Source organism: Mobula hypostoma, chromosome 7 (genome assembly GCF_963921235.1).
Source record: "Mobula hypostoma chromosome 7, sMobHyp1.1, whole genome shotgun sequence".
In the NCBI taxonomy this organism is placed as follows: Eukaryota; Metazoa; Chordata; class Chondrichthyes; order Myliobatiformes; family Myliobatidae; genus Mobula; species Mobula hypostoma.
In genome coordinates, this window is record NC_086103.1 from 108697136 (window position 1) to 108719161 (window position 22026).

Here is a 22026-nt window from a genome sequence, read left to right on the forward strand (position 1 = left end):
ATGGGAGGATCATGAGATAGGAGGCCCAGGGAGAAGGAAAAGGGGGAGGAGGGGAAACAACCCAGAAGATGGGCAAGGGGTATAGTCAGAGGGACAGAGGGAGAAAAAGGAGAGAGAGAGAAGGAATATGTGTATATAAATAAATAACGGATGGGGTACGAGGGGGAGGTGGAGCATTAGCAGAAGTTAGAGAAGTCAATGTTCATGCCATCAGGTTGGAGGCTACCCAGACAGAATATAAGGTGTTGTTATCATGAGTGACTTTAACTTCCCTAATATTGATTGGTACCTGATCAGTTCCAAGGGTTTAGATGGGGCAGAGTTTGTTAAGTGTGTCCAGGACAGATTCCTGTCACAGTATGAGGACAGGCTGACTAGGGGAAATGCCATTCCAGATCTAGTATTAGGTAACGAACCAGGTCAGGTCACAGATCTCTCAGTGCGTGAGCATCTGGGGGACAGTGACCACCGCTCCCTGGCCTTTAACATTATCATGGAAAAGGATAGAATCAGAGAGGACAGGAAATTTTTTAATTGGGGAAGGGCAAATTATGAGGCTATAAGGCTACAACTTGCGGGTGTGAACTGGGATGATGTTTTTGTAGGGAAATGTACAATGGACATGTGGTCGATGTTTAGAGATCTCTTGCGGGATGTAAGGGATAAATTTGTCCTGGTGAGGAAAGTAAAAAATGGTAGGGTGAAGGAACCATGGGTGACAAGTGAGGTAGAAAATCTAGTCAGGTGGAAGAAGGCAGCATACATGAGGTTTAGGAAGCAAGGATCAGATGGGTCTATTGAGGAATATAGGGTAGCAAGAAAGGAGCTTAAGAAGGGGCTGAGGAGAGCAAGAAGGGGTCATGAGAAGGTCTTGGCAAGTAGGGTAAAGGAAAACCCCAAGGCGTTCTTCAATTATGTGAAGAAAAAAAGGATGACATGAGTGAAATAGGACTGATTAGAAATAAAGGTAGGAAGATGTGTCTGGAGGCTGTGGAAGTGAGTGAGGTCCTCAGTGAATACTTTTCTTCGGTATTCACCAATGAGAGGGAACTTGATGACGATGAGGACAATATGAATGAGGTTGATGTTCCGGATCATGTTGATATTAAAGGAGAGGAGGTGTTGCAGTTGTTAAAGTACATTCGGATGGGTAAGTCCCCAGAGCCTGATGGAATATTCGCCAGGTTGCTCCATGAGGCGAGGGAAGAGATTGCTAAGCCTCTGGCTAGGACCTTTATGTCCTCGTTGTCCACGGGAATGATACCGGAGGATTGGAGGGAGGCGAATGTTATCCCCTTGTTCAAAAAAGGTAGTAGGGATAGTCGGGGTAATTATAGACCAGTGAGCCTTACATCTGTGGTGGGAAAACTGTTGGAAAAGATTCTTGGGGATAGGATCTATGGGCATTAGAGGAAGGTCTTTTACTCAGAGAGTGGTTGGTACGTGGAATGCACTGCCTGGGTCAATGATGGAGGCAGATACACTAGTGAAGTTTAAGAGACTACTAGACAGGTATATGGAGGAATTCAAGGTGGGGGGTTATATGGGAGGCAGGGTTTGAGGGTTGGCACAACATTGTGGGCCAAAGGGCCTGTACTGTGCTGTACTATTCTATGTTCTATGTAACCGGTATGTCTTTGGACTGTGGAAGGAAACTGGAGAACCTGGGGAAACCTATGCCTTCCATGGGGAGGACAGGTTGAGACTCCGTCCAGAATGGTCTTGGAATTAAACTCCAAACTCTGGAACACCCCAAGGTGTAATACTGTTCCGTGGACCTGGAATGACTAAGTACTTCCAAACATCACTCATCGTACCATGGTCGAAGGTTGGTTGTGGCCAGGTTTAGTTGCTGAGCACCTATTTTGCAGAAGGTTGTCAAAGCTCGGAAATGAACAGTTGAGACACACTCAATTAAGCTGAAATGCCACGGCTCATTTTAAAGGCCACTCAGTGCACAAAGACTTTCATGTATGGCCTGTTCAAAGCAGCCAACCGAGTAAAGTATGTTAGCGCACGTTCCTACCCCTGGGCCAGAACTCCCATCTACCTGCCCCAGGATGAGCCAGAGCAAAAAGGTTGGCCCAGGGGACATAAGTCATGCACTAACACACTTCACTCGGTTGGTTGCTTTGAGCATTGCGGGCAAAGTCATTGTGGATTCTACTTAAATGTGTTCTTTCGAACAATTAAACAATGTTTGACTGCACTAAATTCTTGTCTAAATATCCATTGGTCTTTGAAGAAGGAAGGCTAATATTTACTTAAATGCATTTTCATACCACTGTAAATATCAAAGTGTCCAACATAAAATGAATAATTTGCCGTGTGTCTGATCAGCAGGATTAGAGTAAAAGGACACAGATATCTTACTGCAATTACTAAGGCCCTGGTGAGAGTCCACCTAGTATACAGTGTACAGTCTGGAGCCCTTCTTATGGAAAGCGGCTGGTTTGCATGATGTACTGGCCAGCAGTTACAACCATGCAATTTCTCGCGGTCTTGGGCTGAATAATTGCCAACAACAAGCTGTGGTGCATCGGGCTAGGATGGTGCATCTACAAAATTGGTAAATCATCTGGAAAATGCCAAATTTCTTTACTTTTCCGTGTGCTTTTTTGGCTATAGCATCAACTGGGTTGGACTGGGACAAATTTTTGGTGATAATTGCAACTCAGAACTTGAAACGCTCAACCATCTCCACCTCCGCCCCATTAATGTAGTTCGAGTTATGTTCTCCATCCTGCTTATCAAGGTCAATCAATTATTCCTTCATTTTGCTGAGACTGATGGAGAAGTTGTTGTCTTGACACCATGCCATGAGGCGCACTCTCTCTGTCAAATGATTGCTTGAGACCTGACCCACTATGGTAGTGCCACCCACAAATCTGTAGAGCAGAATTTGGCCACAAAGTCATGAGCGTATAGGTATTACATTAAAAGTATGAAGGCACAACCTCACAGGACACCGATGCTTAAGATAATTATGGAGAAGGTGTTGGTGCCTATCTTTAGTGATAGTGGTCTGTTGGTCAGAAACTAGATCCTTGCTTTCCCTTCCTATATCATCAGTGTAAGTGAGGACATTCTGACTTAGTGACAAGTTTGCTATTAACCTCGCTAAGATAACACAGTACAGCTGGTAAAGAGTAACATGCAGACTGTTACCATGCAAGGTTTACAAGGTTGCTAGGGAAGGTTTGAAAAAGGGTAGCAGAGATTATGAAAGAAGTAAAAAAGACATGAAAGGAACAAGCTATTCTAACAAATATTCTAAGTGATCAAAGAACAAAATATTCTACAGACATTTATGGAAGAACAATTTGGGTCAGAAATAGGGTCATTAGAAATAAAACTAATGAAAATTTTGAATAGCTATTCTCCCTCATTTTAACATACAAATGGGAGATAATTGATATGCCAATAAAAAGTAAGCGAGTTTGAAATCCTTGGCACAGCTAGATTTTACAAGTTTAGGAAGGAAAACAGAGTTGAAATTCCATAGGTACGTATACTAAGGAAATGAAAAAGAAGCAATCACCAGAACAGAGAGGAGACAGGAGGTACTGCTACCGACTGGACCATAAGCTTTGTACTAGCTTTGATGATCTGATATTCCAATTCTTTCGCTCAGATAGCCAGAGTCCCAGAGTTATTCCTCGATTTTAAAAAAAGGGAGGTTGTTATGTTTTAATAACCTGACTAAGTTCTTTGGAGTAGCAACAGACAGAGATGACAAGAATGAAGTAAGCATTAATAAGGCAATAAAAGAATGTAGACCAAGGACCTGTTTCATTTCCAAAGGAATGGAATGGATAATGAGGAACTTATGACTTCTTTGTCTACTGAGTCAGGGTGCCGTTGTAGGCTTGCTGCTAATGGGTTTGTAGCAGTTTGCCAAGATGATCCCGTGGTACTTTCCAGAAGTTTGAACTACTTGCTGCTAACAGACAATATCTCAGAAGACAGCGGGATGGTGTGGATCATTGCTAATAGGTAGATCATGAGCTTTGTGAACTCATTTTTTCCCTCTGACAGCCGAAGGCAGTATTGACGCACAGGTGGCAGTGGTGAAGTTCATCATTGATACTGGGTTTCAATGAAAGCTGACTCCTGAGGTATGAGAAGCATTCCATGTTATTAGCCCCTGACATGGACCATTGTTGTTGCGATGTAATGTTGTGCAGCAGTGGCAGTTTGGTCAAAAACCAGAATAAGGCCTATTCTCTTGTAAGCTTCAGTGAATGAGTCAATACTCACTTGATTTTCAATCTCCAGAACTATGCAAATGCATGTGTATTGCAGGATAAACCTGAGGCTGGAAAGACCTTGAAAAGCAATTCACATTGTTGAGCATGTTGATGAAGTGATTTTTATATGTTTGTGTGTGTGTGTGTGTGTGTGTGTGTGTGTATCATTGGTATAGCTACACTTGGAGTACTGTGAACAAACAGTTTTGTTCATTATGTTAGAGGAAAGTCAGGGTTTAAAATGGAAAGAAAAGATTTATGAGGATGTTGCCAGGACTAGAGGATATGGGTTATAGAGAGAGATTGGCCAGGCTAGGTGTTTATTCCTTGGAACATGGGGAAATGAGGGTCAACCTTACAGAAGTGTTTAAAATTATCAGAGGCATAGATAAGGGGGATGATGACAGAGTTTTGTCAGGGCAGAGCAGGCCAAAATCTAGGGGTAGAGATATACGGTGAGAGGGAAAAGATTTAGATGAGAACTGAGGGGCAACTTTTCCACACAGAGGATTGTGACCATGTGAAATGGGCTTCCAGAAAAAAAGTGGCTGAGACCAGTATAATAGTATAATTTAAGAAGGATGGCTAAGTACATGCAGGGATGGGCTTATAAGAATATGGATCGAAGACAGGAAATTGAGACTAGCTGCATGGGCACCATGGCCAGCATGGACTCGATGGCCCGAATGAGCTGTATCCATGCTCTATTGCTCCATGACTCTATGACTTTGTGATTTTCAAAGTACTGTGCACTACTCTGGTCTCCATGTTACAAAAAGGCTAACAGGTCACTGAAGATGATACATTTAAAGAAATAACAAGGATACAGATTCATTTATTTATCATATGTACATCAAAACATACAGTGAAATGTGCCATTTGTATTAACAGCCAACTCAACCTAAGGTTGTGCTGGGGACAGCCCACAAGGGCCACCACACATTCCAACACCAGTAGTAGCTTGCCTGCAACGTTCACAGAACAACACAAGCAACAACAACAACGGTAAGACAAGCCTCCCTCACAAAGCACCAGGAAATGTTGAACAGGTTTGCAACATTTTCTCCAAAAACAAAAAACTTCATGGTTCCAGTTTATCAATAAGATTATAAAAAAATTGAAGGAGTGTGCACACAGAAGGTATTGCCATTTGTACGGTAATCTAATCTAGAGATGATAACTTTAGGAGTTGGTCATAAATCAAAATAGGAATTTTGGAGAAACTTCATCAAAAAAGTAGCACAGTAATAATGTTTAAGTCATCTGTACAAAGAGCTGAGGTGAACAGCATACCTAACTTTAAGGGCTGAATCCGACACAAAGCATGCTTCTATCTGGCCACCCACGTGAGCTTCTGCATCTGCCAGCTCAGCATCTTACAGCATCTTTGGGACAAGCAAGGCTCTGGTTACCTAACCATTACATTCATGGAAAGCAAAAATCAACTCAAATATACCAGTGGTCCTGAAGCTGGATCTAAAAATAGTGAGGTCCTGTGCAGTTATTAACCTCATCCCCAGGCAAAATGAACTGCTAAAATTAAAGTCAAAAAGATATGAGAAATACTTTGCAAATTGGCTAGCATCCATGGAGGAAGAACACATTAATCAATCGCTCAATGAGTTTGATCCACTGGACTAATGCTGGGGAAATGCTGCATGAGCTTATGGTGCCATCAGTGACCTGCAAACCACACACCCCATGGTTTCTTTATTGTTGCTGGCAACTTCAACCATTGCTAACTTTAAAAAAGTCATTCCTAAATTCTATCAGCACATTGACTTCGGTTTACAACAACATCCATGGTGGTGCATCCCCACCTTGGATGATGTCACAATTTATCTATTATGCTAATTCCTGCATACCAACCATTGATTAAATTAGTCAAACCAGTTCAAAGGGAGATAAAGACCTGGTTAGATGGAGCAACTTCAGCAATACAGGACTGCTTTGAAAGCATGGGCCGGCGAATCTCCAGGGAGGCGTTACCCAGCACATTATTATTGATAAATCTGAAAGATCTGTGATTGGCTATATAGAGAAGTGCATTGAGGACATCACCGTTATTAAACATACCTCTGTGAGGGCAAATCAGAAGCCATGGTTGACAGCAGAGGTTTGGCACTGCTGAGAGATCAGGGTGTTACCTTCAGACTGGGGGACAAGATGGCTCTCATGTCAGAAAGGCAAAATGGGATTATTACAGAGAATTTACAGCAGACACCTGAGACACGTGACACACATGGTAGGTCATTCAGAACATAACAGACTATAAATCCACCCTGCAAATTGATGAACTTGAACTTAAAGCTTTCAGCAGAAAAAGTTAGAAATTGAACATTTTTTTTTCCACAGTGTTGGAGCAGGAGGCAGAGAGGGGATAGGGGTGTTGGTGGAAGAACCAAAAAGAATGGCCTTGCAAGTGTGGAAATCAGGAGAAACTGATTGGCCTAGGGAGTGGTGATGCCAGTTGAGTGACAAAGAGTGACAAAGGTTTCCGGCAAAGGAAGAAATGAAGGGAGAGGTGTTCCCTATCCTGTAGTTTCATGAGAAGGTGTTGAGAGAAATGGAGGGGTGTTTGTACAGCTAGTATGGTAAATCAGGGAACTACAGAAGGAAGATTACCTAGGAATATGGAAAAGGAAGGATGGGAGAAAGATTTTAAGTATTTTAACTATTAGAAAACAAATGAAATAACTGCAATATTAATGACCTGAACTGGACTCTCTAGGAGTTGCAGTTGTCTTTTACAATGAACAGAGCCAAGGAACTTGCACCAGATTTAACCTGGTGCATGTTTAATATTCACTTTCCCTTTGGAATGTGTGGTGGCCCTTGTGGGCTGTCCCCAGCACACCCTTATGTTGTGTTGGCTGTTAATACAAATGACACATTTCACTGTATGTTTCGATGTACATATGATAAATATGCTGGAAATTGGATCTCCACAAGTGAGCCGCACAAGGAGAATGATAAGGATGCCACAGAAAGTTCAAGAACTCTCTATCCTTAGAAGTGGCCTTCAATGTTTTGGATTGCCAATCTGACCATTTCACAAATATATTGGAGCACCACCATTTTAGTTAAAGGCTCACTACCCCACCACAGATATGGCTTCAACATTCGGGGTCAGTTTGGAGGAACCCTGAGTTGGACAGTTATACTGGTACAGCCAAACACCCTGCTCTGTCCTGTAGACTGAAGTCTAAAACAGAAGTGTCCAAAGCAATTAACAAGGACAGTTTTTTTGAAACTCAATCAAAATCATATTAAGAGCTGTAATACATGTGGGCCCTATTTCAATAACAGAATGAAATCACTGAGATAAAATATTATTTAGATCAGTACTGAGAGTTCCTGGGAATGATGGGCAAACTTATGATCAGTGCAGATAACGCAACAAGTAGCCGGAACAAAGAGAACCAAACTGGGCGGAGCTGCAGGGACAGCAGTGGCTGAAGCTGAATTGTACAGTACGTACTCTTCAAGGACGACATGTTGTTCCAAAGTCAGCGGCTAATGAGCCAGGCCAACAAGTTCAACTCAGGGCAATATGTAGACTTCACTCAGGGAGGTTCTCAAATTAGGACTGACTAGTAAAGGGGTGATTATTTCCAGAGTGACCAAAGCACATCACTTTTAGGGCACTGGGTCTAAGTGCCATGGAAGTAAACTTTTATGGAAAATGATGATAAGACCTGTACAACCTGCATCATGCCTGGAAATATCAAGTCTCATTTCAGGAGCAATGCAAAATGACCTGGAAATGGTTATCGCAATGTTTTACTGAGGTGGGTGAGGCTCGGGTGGGGGGAGTGGGATATAAATCAAATTCATAACACTGCAAATAATATAGTATTGCCTCATTGAATTTATAGTCAACTGATATGGTTGGTTTTAAAGCAGGCAAGCAGATATCCTGATCAGCCATTGTAACCTCCAGGATATCACACATGGAAAAAGAATCATTGTTATTCTGCTACAAGTCACTCCATTCAAGTCACGTAAGATTATGTGTTTCTGTTTCGAGAAGATACAGCTTTTGTGCTACGAACTGATTAAAGACTCCAAGGTAAAAGTGACAATCAAAGTCGGATAAGTATTGTCAGCAGACCAAACAAGCTGCTCAAAATTTAAATTAAGATTAAATGCTCAGAGTAAAAGAACCGCAACTGAGGAGTTGTGAGTCAGACTGCAGACCAAAGTGTGGGTACTAGACCTAAACCCCCCTAAAGTGGTGGATTTAAACAGCAGTGCAAGTTTAAGACTGAAAGAAAAAAACACAACCCACATAAACTCACTGAACTGACCAAAGAGGACGTGTATACTGTATAAGTAGCTAGAAGTTCAAAGAGTTCAAAGTTCTGCACACCACAGTTCCCTTGGAGACGTTGGAATGTGCAGCGGCAGAGAAGTTTCAAAAGAAGCGAATAAGGGGCCTTCGGGACGTTGCATGCCACAGTTCCCTTTGGAAATAGGTTGCATAGCAGGACGGAGATTTCAAGCGATGCGAGTGGGGGCAGTTGGGTCGTTCTGCGTGCTGCAGTTTCCTTGGAGGTGATGGATTGTGCATAATTAGACACTTGGCAAGCACCAACAGAAAGAAGCTAGGTTTAAGCGAAGCAGCCATCATGGGAGTATTATTGTGTGGGTGGGCCAAAGTTAGAGTGGGGAGTTCAGACTTTGGCTCATGGAAGCTTCGGTGAGGAGGGGTGCTGTCGGTCAATTTTTTCATTTAATTGTTTTCTCTTTACTCCGTATTGCACTGTTAGAGTAGTGGGGATGTCAGGCAGGATAGCTCCTCTTGTGGGATGTGGGTAGGCCGGGAGGCATCTAGTGTCACGGACAGCTACACCTGCAGGAAGTCCATCCAGATGCAGTTTCCTGCAGACCATATTAAGGAAATGGAACTGGAGCTGGATGAATTCTGGATCATTTGGGAGGCTGAGTGGTTGATCGACAGGCAATGTAGGGAGGTGGTTACACCCAAGGTGTGGGACACGAGCAACTGCATGACCATCAGAGGAGGGAAAGAGGATAAGCAACCGGTGTCGAATATGCCTGTGGGCATTCCTGTCAATAACTGGTATACCGTTTTGGATGCTGTTGTCGGGGGAATGACCTAGCAGAGGAAAGCAGTGGTCAGGTGTCTGGCACTGAGTCTGTCGGTGGCTCAGAAGGGAAGGGGGAGAAGACGTGAGCTGCAGTGAAAGGGGATTCATTGGTTAGGGGATCAGACAGGAGGTTCTGTGGATGCAAACGGAATTCCCGGATGGTATGTTGCGTCAAGAATGCCAGGGTCAGGAACACCTCACATTGAATCCACAGCATTCTCAAGAGGAAGTTGAGCAGTCAGAGGTCATGGTCCACATTGGCACCAATGACAAGCGTAGGAAGAGAGACAAGGCCCTGCCAAAGTGAGTTCAGGGAGTTAGCGCTGAGGTAAAGGACAGGATCTCCAGGCTTGTGATCTCAGGATTGGTACCCATGCCACGTGCTAGTGAAGTCAGAAACAGGAAGGTCATACAGTTTAACACATGGCTAGGGAGATGGTGCAGGATGGAGGGCCTCAGATTAATGAATCATTGGGCTCTATTCAAGGAAGGTATCACCTGTACAGAAGGGATGGTTTGCTCCAAAACTGAAGGGGTACTTATATCCTTGCAGGAAGAAGGGGTTTAAACTAGAGTTGCAACGGTGTGGGAACCAGTGCACCAGAGCAGATAGCGGATTACTTGTAGGGAAAGATGTTGTTTAGCCTACATACAAAGTTAGGAATCAAAATTGAGCATGGTGGGACCAGTATTCTGAGTTGTGTATATTTGAACGAAAACAGTTCTGTAGGAAAACTGGATAAGTTTAGAGCATGGATTAGCACATGAAAATTACGACGTTGTGGCCGTTCGTGAGACTTGGCTGCAGGAGGCTGGCAGCTCGGTATCCCAGGACTCTGTTGTTTTAGATGTGATGGAGTGGGTGGGATTAAAGAGGCCTTACCAGTCAGGGAAAATGTCACGGCAGTGCTCAGACAGGATAGGCTGGAGAGTTCATCTGCTGAAGCTATATGGGTGGAAATGAGGAGCAAGAAAGGGTTGATCACAGTAATCAGATTATATTATGGACCACCCAATAGTCAGCAGGATTTAAAGGAGCACATTTGTAGAGATTTTGCAGACTGTTGCAAGAAACATAAGGTTGTGATAATAGGTGATATTAACGTTGGCCACATCGATTGGGACTCCCATACTGTAAAAGGGCTAGTTGGGATAGAAATTGTCAAATGTGTTCAGGGAAGTTTCCTTAATCAGTACATAGAGGTCTCAACTAGAGTGCAATACCAGATCGCCCATGAGGGGATAAGACATGGCAGTTGACAGAAGTTTGTGTAGGAAAACAATTTGCATCTAGTGATCATAATGATCATAATGCAAATAGTGATCATCATAATGATCATACAGAGGGACCTGAAAGCCAGGATCAGGGAGGCTAAAGACAGGTACAGGAGGAAGCTTGAGTGGAAACTCCAGCAGAACAACATGAGAGAGGTCTGGAGGGGGATGAGGACCATCACTGGGTTCCGGCAAACTAGTAACAGAGGAGCTGAAAGCAGTGTGAACAGGGCCAACGAACTTAACCTGTTCTTTAACAGATTTGACATTGTGGCCCCTGCCCATCCCCCACATGAGCCATCTGTTGTCGGCCCCCAACTAACACGTATTCCACTCTCCCCTCCTACCCCTCCTCACAGTCCCCCACCCTGCTCTCATGACTATGCCCCTTCCCCACACGAAACCACCACGGTGGGCTTCACGGATGAACAGGTGAGATGACAGCTGAAACGTCTCAACCCAAGCAAGGCTGCAGGACCGGACGGTGTCAGTACCAGGGTGCTCAAAGCCTGTACCCCTCAGCTATGTGGAGTACTTCGCCATGTATTCAATCTGAGCCTGAGGCTCCGGAGGGTTCCTGTACTGTGGAAGATGTCCTGCCTCATCCCTGTGCCGAAGACGCCGCGTTCCAGCAGCCTCAATGACTACAGACCGGTGGCATTGACCTCCCACATCATGAAGACTCTGGAGAGATTTGTTCTGGAGCTACTCCAGCCTATGGTCAGGCCACACTTAGATCCCCTCCAGTTCGCCTACCAGCCCTGACTAGGAGTTGAGGATGCCATCGTCTACCTGCTGAACCGTGCCTACGCCCACCTGGACAAACCAGCGAGCACTGTGAGGGTCATGTTTTTTGACTTCTCCAGTGTGTTCGACACCATCCGCCCTGCTCTGCTGGGGGAGAAGCTGACAGCGATGCAGGTGGATGCTTCCCTGGTATCATGGATTCTTGATTACCTGACTGGCAGACCACAGTACGTGTGCTTGCAGCACTGTGTGTCCGACAGAGTGATCAGCAGCACTGGGGCTCCACAGGGGACTGTCTTGTCTCCCTTTCTCTTCACCATTTACACCTCGGACTTCAACTACTGCACAGAGTCTTGTCATCTTCAGAAGTTTTCGGATGACTCTGCCATAGTTGGATGCATCAGCAAGGGAGATGAGGCTGAGTACAGGGCTACGGTAGGAAACTTTGTCACATGGTGTGAGCAGAATTATCTGCAGCTTAATGTGAAAAAGACTAAGGAGCTGGTGGTAGACCTGAGGAGAGCTAAGGTACCAGCGACCCCTGTTTCCATCCGGGGGGTCAGTGTGGACATGGTGGAGGATTACAAATATCTGGGGATACGAATTGACAATAAACTGGACTGGTCAAAGAACACTGAGGCTGTCTACAAGAAGGGTCAGAGCCGTCTCTATTTCCTGAGGAGACTGAGGTCCTTTAACATCTGCTGGACGATGCTGAGGATGTTCTACGAGTCTGTGGTGGCCAGTGCTATCATGTTTGCTGTGGTGTGCTGGGGCAGCAGGCTGAGGGTAGCAGACACCAACAGAATCAACAAACTCATTCGTAAGGCCAGTGATGTTGTGGGGATGGAACTAGACTCTCTCACGGTGGTGTCTGAAAAGAGGATGCTGTCTAAGTTGCATGCCATCTTGGTCAATGTCTCCCATCCACTACATAATGTACTGGTTGGGCACAGGAGTACATTCAGCCAGAGTCTCATTCCACCGAGATGCAGCACAGACCGTCATAGGAAGTCATTCCTGCCTGTGGCCATCAAACTTTACAACTCCTCCCTTGGAGGGTCAGACACCCTGAGCCAATAGGCTGGTCCTGGACTTATTTCATAATTTACTGGCATAATTTACGTATTACTATTTAACTATTTATGATTCTATTACTATTTATTATTTATGGTGCAACTGTAACAAAAACCAGTTTCCCCCAGGATCAATAAAGTATGACTATGACTATGACTATGACAATGACTAATGCCATTAGTTTCAAGATAATGATGGAGAAAGTTATGTCTGGTTCTCGGGTTGGGATTCTCAATTGGAAAAGGACCAGTTTTGAAGATATCAGAAAGGATCTGGCAGGTATGGAATGGAAAAGACAAAGTGTACTTGGTAAGTGGGAGGCCTTCAAAAGTGAATATTTGAGAGTTCAGTGTTTGTATGTTCTTGTCAGAATAAAAGGCAAGGATAACAGATTTAAGGAACCTGGTTTTTGAGAGGCATTGAGGCCCTGGTTAAGAAAGATATAAGAGGTGAATGGCAGGCTTAAGCAGGCAGGAACAAATGAGGTACTTGAGGACTATAAGGAACGCAAGAGAGCACTTCAGAAAGAAATCAGGAGGGCTAAAAGAAGGCATGAATTTGGTCTAGCCAACAAGATGAAGGATAAAGGAGAATCCCGAGTGTTTCTACAGATATATTAAGAGCAAAAGGATAGTGAGGGATTAAATTGGTCCTCTGGAAGATCAGAATGGTCACCTATGCATGAATCTGAAAGAGATGGGGGAGATCTTAAATAGATTTTTTGCATCTGTATTTAATTAGCAGTTGGACATAGAGTCAATAGAAATGAGGCAAAGCAGCATTGCGGCTATGGACCATATACAGCTTACAAAGGAGGAGGCATTTTCTGTATTGAGACAACTTAGAATGGATAAATCCCCAGCCCCTGACAAGGTTTTCCCTCAGATCTTCTGAGAGGCCTACTGCAGAAATTGCAGAGGCCCTACCGGAGATATTTAAAACGTCTTTAGAACATAGAGCATAGAACATAGAATAGTACAGCACAGTACAGACTCTTCGGCCCACAATGTTGTGCCAACCCTCAAACCCTGCCTCCCATATAAGCCCCCACCTTAAATTCCTCCATATACCTGTCTATTAGTCTCTTAAACTTCACTAGTGTTTCTGCATCCACCACTGACTCAGGCAGTGCATTCCACGCACCAACCACTCTCTGAGTAAAAAACCTTCCTCTAATATCCCCCTTGAACTTCCCACCCCTTACTTTAAAGCCATGTCCTCTTGTATTGAGCAGTGGTGCCCTGGGGAAGAGGCGCTGGCTATCCACTCTATCTATTCCTCTTATTATCTTGTACACCTCTATCATGTCTCCTCTCATCCTCCTTCTCTCCAAAGAGTAAAGCCCTAGCTCCCTTAATCTCTGATCATAATCCATACTCTCTAAACCAGGTAGCATCCTGGTAAATCTCCTCTGTACCCTTTCCAATGCTTCCACATCCTTCCTATAGTGAGGCGACCAGAACTGGACACAATACTCCAAGTGTGGCCTAACCAGAGTTTTATAGAGCTGCATCATTACATCGTGACTCTTAAACTCTATCTCTTGACTTATGAAAGCTAACACCCCATAAGCTTTCTTAACTACCCTATCCACCTGTGAGGCAACTTTCAGGGATCTGTGGACATGTACCCCCAGATCCCTCTGCTCCTCCACACTACCAAGTATCCTGCCATTTACTTTGTACTCTGCCTTGGAGTTTGTCCTTCCAAAGTGTACCACCTCACATTTCTCCGGGTTGAACTCCATCTACCACTTCTCAGCCAACTTCTGCATCCTATCAATATCTCTCTGCAATCTTCTATAATCCTCTACACTATCTACAACACCACCAACCTTTGCGTCATCTGCAAACTTGCCAATCCATCCTTCTACCCCCACATACAGGTCGTTAATAAAAATCATGAAAAGTAGAGGTCCCAGAACGGATCCTTGTGGGACACCACTAGTCACAATCCTCCAATCTGAATGTACTCCCTCCACCAGCACCCTCTGCCTTCTGCAGGCAAGCCAATTCTGAATCCACCTGGCCAAACTTCCCTGGATCCCATGCCTTCTGACTTTCTGAATAAGCCTACCGTGTGGAACCTTGTCAAATGCCTTACTAAAATCCATATAGATCACATCCACTGCACTACCCTCATCTATATGCCTGGTCACCACCTCAAAGAACTCTATCAGGCTTGTTAGACATGATCTGCCCTGCACAAAGCCATGCTGACTGTCCCTGATCAGACCATGATTCTCTAAATGCCCAGAGATCTTATCTCAAAGAATCTTTTCCAACAGCTTTCCCACCACAGACGTAATTCTCACTGGTCTATAATTACCCGGACTATCCCTACTACCTTTTTTGAACAAGGGGACAATATTCGCCTCCCTCCAATCCTCCGGTACCATTCCCGTGGACAACGAGGACATAAAGATCCTAGCCAGAGGCTCAGCAATCTCTTCCCTCACCTCGTGGAGCAGCCTGGGGAATATTCCGTCAGGCCCCGGGGACTTATCTGTCTTAATGTATTTTAACAACTCCAACACCTCCTCTCCCTTAATATCAACATGCTCCAGAACATCAGCCTCACTCATATTGTCCTCACCATCATCAAGTTCCCTCTCATTGGTGAATACCAAAGAGAAGTATTCATTGAGGACCTCGCTCACTTCCACAGCCTCCAAGCACGTCTTCCCACCTTTTTCTCTAATCGGTCCTACCTTCACTCCTGTCATCCTTTTTTTCTTCACATAATTGAGGAATACCTTGGGGTTTTCCTTTACCCTACTCGCCAAGGCTTTCTCATGCCCCTTTCTTGCTCTTCTCAGCCCCTTCTTAAGCTCTTTTCTTGCTTCCCTATATTCCTCAATAGACCCATCTGATCCCTGCTTCCTAAACCTCACGTATGCCGCCTTCTGCCACCTGACTAGATTTTCCACCTCACTTGTCACCCATGGTTCCTTCACCCTACCATTCTTTATCTTCCTCACCGGGACAAATTTATCCCTAACATCCTGCAGGAGATCTCGAAACATCAACCACATGTCCACAGTACATTTCCCTGCAAACAATTCATCCCAATTCACACCCGCAAGTTCTAGCCTTTTAGCCCCATAATTTGCCCTTCCCCAATTAAAAATTTTCCTGTCCTCTCTGACTCTATCCTTTTCCATGATAATGCTAAAGGCCGGGGAGCAGTGGTCACTGTCCCCCAGATGCTCACCCACTGAGAGATCTGTGACCTGACCCGGTTCATTAGCTAGTACTAGATCTAGTATGGCATTCCCCCAGTCGGCCTGTCCTCATATTGTGACAGGAATCCGTCCTGGACACAGTTAACAAACTCTATCTAAAACCTTGGAATTAATCAGGTACCAATCAATATTAGGGAAGTTAAAGTCACCCATGATAACAACCCTGTTATTTTTGCACCTTTCCAAAATCTGCCTCCCAATCTGCTCCTCTGTATCTCTGCTGCTACCAGGGGGCCTATAGAATACCCCCAATAGAGTAACTGCTCCCTTCCTGTTCCTGACTTCCACCCATACTGACTCAAAGGAGGATCTTGCTACATTACCCACCCTTTCTGTAGCTGTAATAGTATCCCTGACCAGTAATGCCACCCCTCCTCCCCTTTTTCTGCCCTCTCTATCCCTTTTAAAGCACTGAAATCCAGGAATATTGAGAATCCATTCCTGCCCTGGTGCCAGCCAAGTCTCTGTAATGGCCACTACATCATAATTCCATGTATGTATCCAAGCTCTCAGTTCATCACCTTTGTTCCTGATGCTTCTTGCATTGAGGTACACACATTTAAGCCCTTCTACCTTACTGTCTTTACACCATTTATTCTGCTTCTCTTTCCTCAAATCCTCTCTATATGTTAGATCTGGCTTTACTCCATGCATTTCTTTCACTGCTCTATCGCTCTGGGTCCCATCCCCCTTGCAAATTAGTTGGATGAGGTGCTGGAGGATTGGAGAATAACTAATGTTGTTCTGTTGTTCAATAAAGTCTCTAAGAATAAGCCAGAAAATTATATGCTGGTGAGCCTGACATCAGTCATAGTAAATTATTGGAAGGTATTCTAAGGGATCGGATATACAGTACAGTACAATTTTTAATTGGGAAAAGGCAAATTATGATGCTATAAGGCTAGAACTTGCGGGTGTGAATTGGGATGATGTTTTTGCAGGGAAATGTACTATGGACATGTGGTCGATGTATAGAGATCTCTTGCGGAATGTAAGGGATAAATTTGTCCCGGTGAGGAAGATAAAGAATGGTAGGGTGAAGGAACCATGGGTAACAAGTGAAGTGGAAAATCTAGTCAGGAGGAAGAAGGCAGCATACATGAGGTTTAGGAAGCAAGGATCAGATGGTTCTATTGAAGAATATAGGGAAGCAAGAAAGGAGCTTAAGAAGGGGTTGAGAAGAGCAAGAAGGGGGCATGAGAAGGCCTTGGCGAGTAGGGTAAAGGAAAACCCTGAGGTATTCTTCAATTATGTGAAGAAAAAAAGGATGACAGGAGTGAAGGTAGGACCGATTAGAGATAAAGGTGGGAAGATGTGCCTGGAGGCTGTGGAAGTGAGCGAGGTCCTCAATGAATACTTCTCTTCGGTATTCACCAATGAGAGGGAACTGGATGATGGTGAGGACAATATGAGTGAGGTTGATGTTCTGGAGCATGTTGATATTAATGGAGAGGAGGTGTTGGAGTTGTTAAAATGCATTAGGACAGATAAGTCCCCGGGGCCTGACGGAATATCCCTCAGGCTGCTCCACGAGGCGAGAGAAGAGATTGCTGAGCCTTTGGCTAGGATCTTTATGTCCTTGTTGTCCACGGGAATGGTACCGGAGGATTGGAGGGAGGCCAATGTTGTTCCCTTGTTCAAAAAAGGTAGTAGGGATAGTCCGGGTAATTATAGACCAGTGAGCCTTACATCTGTGGTGGGAAAGCTGTTGGAAAAGATTCTTAGAGATAGGATCTATAGGCATTTAGAGAATCATGGTCTGATCAGGAACAGTCAGCATGGCTTTGTGAAGGGCAAATCATGTCTAACAAGCCTGATAGAGTTCTCTGAGGAGGTGACCAGGCATATAGATGAGGGTAGTGCAGTGGATGTGATCTATGTGGATTTTAGTAAGGCATTTGACAAGGTTCCACACGGTAGGATTATTCAGAAAGTTAGAAGGCATGGGATCCAGGGAAGTTTGGCCAGGTGGATTCAGAATTGGCTTGCCTGCAGAAGGCAGAGGGTGCTGGTGGAGGGAGTACATTCAGATTGGAGGATTGTGACTAGTGGTGTCCCACAAGGATCTGTTCTGGGACCTCTACTTTTCGTGATTTTTATTAACAACCTGGATGTGGGGGTAGAAGGGTGGGTTGGCAAGTTTGCAGACGATACAAAGGTTGGTGGTGTTGTAGATAGTGTAGAGGATTATAGAAGATTGCAGAGAGACATTGATAGGATGCAGAAGTTGGCTGAGAAGTGGCAGATGGAGTTCAACCCGGAGAAATGTGAGGTGGTACACTTTGGAAGGACAAACTCCAAGGCAGAGTACAAAGTAAATGGCAGGATACTTGGTAGTGTGGAGGAGCAGAGGGATCTGGGGGTACATGTCCACAGATCCCTGAAAGTTGCCTCACAGGTGGATAGGGTAGTTAAGAAAGCTTATGGGGTGTTAGCTTTCATAAGTCGAGGGATAGAGTTTAAGAGTCGCGATGTAATAATGCAGCTCTATAAAACTCTGGTGAGGCCACACTTGGAGTACTCTGTCCACTTCTGGTCACCTCACTATAGGAAGGATGTGGAAGCATTGGAAAGGGGTACAGAGGAGATTTACCAGGATGCTGCCTGGTTTAGAAAGTATGCATTATGATCAGAGATTAAGGGAGCTAGGGCTTTTCTCTTTGGAGAGAAGGAGGATGAGAGGAGACATGATAGAGGTGTACAAGATAATAAGAGGAATAGATAGAGTGGATAGCCAGCGCCTCTTCCCCAGGGCACCACTGCTCAATACAAGAGGACATGGCTTTAAGGTAAGGAGTGGGAAGTTCAAGGGGGATGTTAGAGGAAGGTTTTTTACTCAGAGAGTGGTTGGTGCGTGGAATGCACTGCCTGAGTCAGTGGTGGAGGCAGATACACTAGTGAAGTTTAAGAGACTACTAGACAGGTATATGGAGGAATTTAAGGTGGGGGCTTATATGGGAGGCAGGGTTTGAGGGTCGGCACAACATTGTGGGCTGAAGGGCCTGTACTGTGCTGTACTATTCTATGTTCTATGTTCTATATAGATAGACAGGGCCTAATTAGGGATATGGTCAACATGGCTTTGTACATGGTAGGTCTTGTCTAACTAATCTTCTAGAGTTTTTTGAGGAAGTTACCAAGAAAGTTGATGAAGGCCATACATTGGATGTTGTCTACATGGACTTTAGTAAGCCATTTGACAAAGACCCACATAGGAAGTTGGTTAAGAAGGTTCAGTCACTTGGTTTTCAAGATCAGATAGTAAATTGGATTAGACATTAGCTGCGGGAGAAGCTGGGAAGTGGTAGTAGATGGTAACCTCTCGGACTGGAGGCCTGTGACTAATGGTGTGCTACAGGGATGGGTGTGGGGTCTGTTGTCATCTGTCACCTACAGTATATCAACTAACTGGATAACTATGTGGTAAACTGGATCAGCAAATTTGTGGATGACACCAAGATTTGGGGGCATAGGGAAGGCTTTCAAAGCTTGAATCAGAATCTCGACCGGCAGATAAACGGGCTGAAAAATGACAGATGAAATTTAATGTAGACAAGTGTGAGGTGTTGCACATTGGATGTTGTCCATTTTACCTGCCAAGGGAGGTTTCTGCCATCATCCTGGAAGCAGTGTGCATTCCGCCTCAGGCCAACGTCAGGCAGGCATTGGAGTAGCTGAGCGCCGTCATCAGCAGGCACGAAACGGCACACTCTGATGCTTTCCCCATCATTACGGGAGATTTCAACCAGGCCACCCAGAGCAATTACCAGGGTTGTGCTAACAACTTCACTACTGTGTCACCAAAGGCACTCACAAATATATATGGATGTACTGTCAAGAGCTTTCTAACCAGTTGCATCACCGTCTGGTGTGGAGGGGCTACTGCTCAGGATCGGAAAAAGTTGCAGAAAGTTGTAAACTCAGTCAGCTCCATCATGAGCACCAGTCTCCCCAACATCGAGGACACCTTCAAAACGTGAAGCCTCAAAAAAGGTGGCAACCACCATTAAGGTCCCCCATCACCCAGGACATGTCCTCTTCTCGTTAATGAGGAGGTGCAAGAACCTGAAGACACACACTCAATATTTCAGGAGCAGCTTCTTCCCTCTGCAATCAGATTTCTGAATGAACAATGAATCATGAACTCTACTTCAGTACTTTTTCCCTCTTTTTGCACTACTTATAGAATTTATATATATATGCGTTGTATTGTACTGCTGCTACAAACTAACAAATTTCATGACAACTGTATGCCAGTGATATTAAACCTGATTCTGGGAGGACAAACCAGGATATGACTTACATAGTGGGTGGTAAGGCACTGAGGAGTTGATAGAACAGAAGGATCTGGGAATACAGACCCTTACTTTCTTGAAAGAGGGGTCACAAGTAGATAGGGTCATAGAGGAAGCTTTTGGCATATTGGTCTTCATATATCAAAGTACTGAGTACAGGCATTGGGATGTTATGTTGAAGTTGTGTGATTTGGAGTGTTGTGTGCAGTTTTGGTCACCTACCTACGGGAAAGATATCAATAAGATTGAAGGAGTGCAGGGAAAGTTTACAATGATGTTTCTGGGGATTGAGGACCAGAGTTACAGGGAAAGGTTAAATAGATTAGGACTTTATTCCTTGGAACGTAGAAGATTGAGGGGAGATTCGATAGAGGTATACAAAATTATGATGGGCGTAGAAAGGGTAAATGCAAGCAGGCTTTTTCCACCGAAGTTGGGTGAGTCAACAGCTAGAAATCATGGGTTAGGGATGAAAGGTGAAATGTTTAAGAGGAACATGAGGGACAGCTTCCTCACTCAGACGGTGGTGACAGTGTGGAAAGAGCCTCCAGTGGAAGTGGTGGATGCGGATTCAACTTCAACATTTAACAGAAATTTGGATAGGCACATGGATTGGAAGGGAATGGATGCCTATGATGCGGGGCAGATGGATGGGACTAGGCAGATTAATAGTCAGCACAGACTAGCTGGGCCAAAGGGCCTACTTCTGTGCTATAGTGTTCTATGACTCTATGACTGTAAGTTAAAGCTTTGTTTTGGCAAGGAAGCAATGAAATACTATGCAGAATAATGGCAGTAGAAATAAGGGTGATGATGCAGAATGAAAGAATGAATATGATCAACAATACTGCCATATTACTGCCTTAATGTGTTCACTGGCAAAACTTGCATCCAGGCACTTAACACTTCCAGAATCAAATTTTCCAATGCTCCCTTGACCAGTCCTACATCTTGACATTTTCCATATCTTATCTTGTGCAAATTCCTATTCAATCACAAAAAGCAGGACATTTATTTTGTCTAATTACTGCTCAATCATTTGACTACAAAATAATTGCTGTTGCCACCTCCAATAATGGATCGTGGTTCATCAGGGCTACTCAGCTCAACCCTTGTTCCAAACATGGACTGAAGAATTTAATTCCAGAGGTGAATATCCTTAAGATCAAGGTAGCACTTGTCTGAGTGTAGCATCGAAGAGCTCTGGTAAATGAGAATTCACTGGGCAGCAAGGAAATATAGTTTATTGATTGAAATCATATTCTCCTCAAAGGAGGAACGTTGTAACTATTGAAGGTCATAAATCTCATGTCCAGGATACAATGCAGGAGGCCCCCAATTGCTTCAGTATACATATTCCTTCCATCAGTAAGTCATAAGTGAAGACGTTTCTGAACCTTGTGGACCACAGCCCCTCGGCAACTGAATCGTCATGAAGCAGTACCCAGGAGGCATTTAGACATCAATTGATTCCTGTCAATTAACTTTTGCACCTCAGATATATAAAACAATGACCATCTCCGAAATCATCTCAATCTCAAATATATAAAACAATGACCATCTCCTAAAGCACAGAGCTTAACTGTCCACCCTGGGCATTTCATTGCCCATCATCCAGTCTCGACCATTAACACTTTGGGGATTACCATTGACCAGAAGCACCACCAGACAAGCCACATAAATCCCAAAACTACAAGGGCAAATCAAAGACTAGGAATCGAGTTGCAAGTGACTCACTCCTAAACAAAATCTTTACATCATCTATTAGGCACAAACAATGCAGTAGAATATTCCAACAGGACAAGATGAATGCAGCTCCAGCAGTAATGACAGGTCACAGCATCATTCACGTCAAAGCAGCCACTTGATGGGTATCCCATCTATCACCTACACATTAATTCCCTCCAACGTCACTACCCGGTGGCTGCTGTACTTACCAACTACAAAATGACTAGACTATTCCAACAGTGCGTCCACGACCTATAACCTCTTTCACCAAGAAGGAAAAGGGTTTCAGATACATG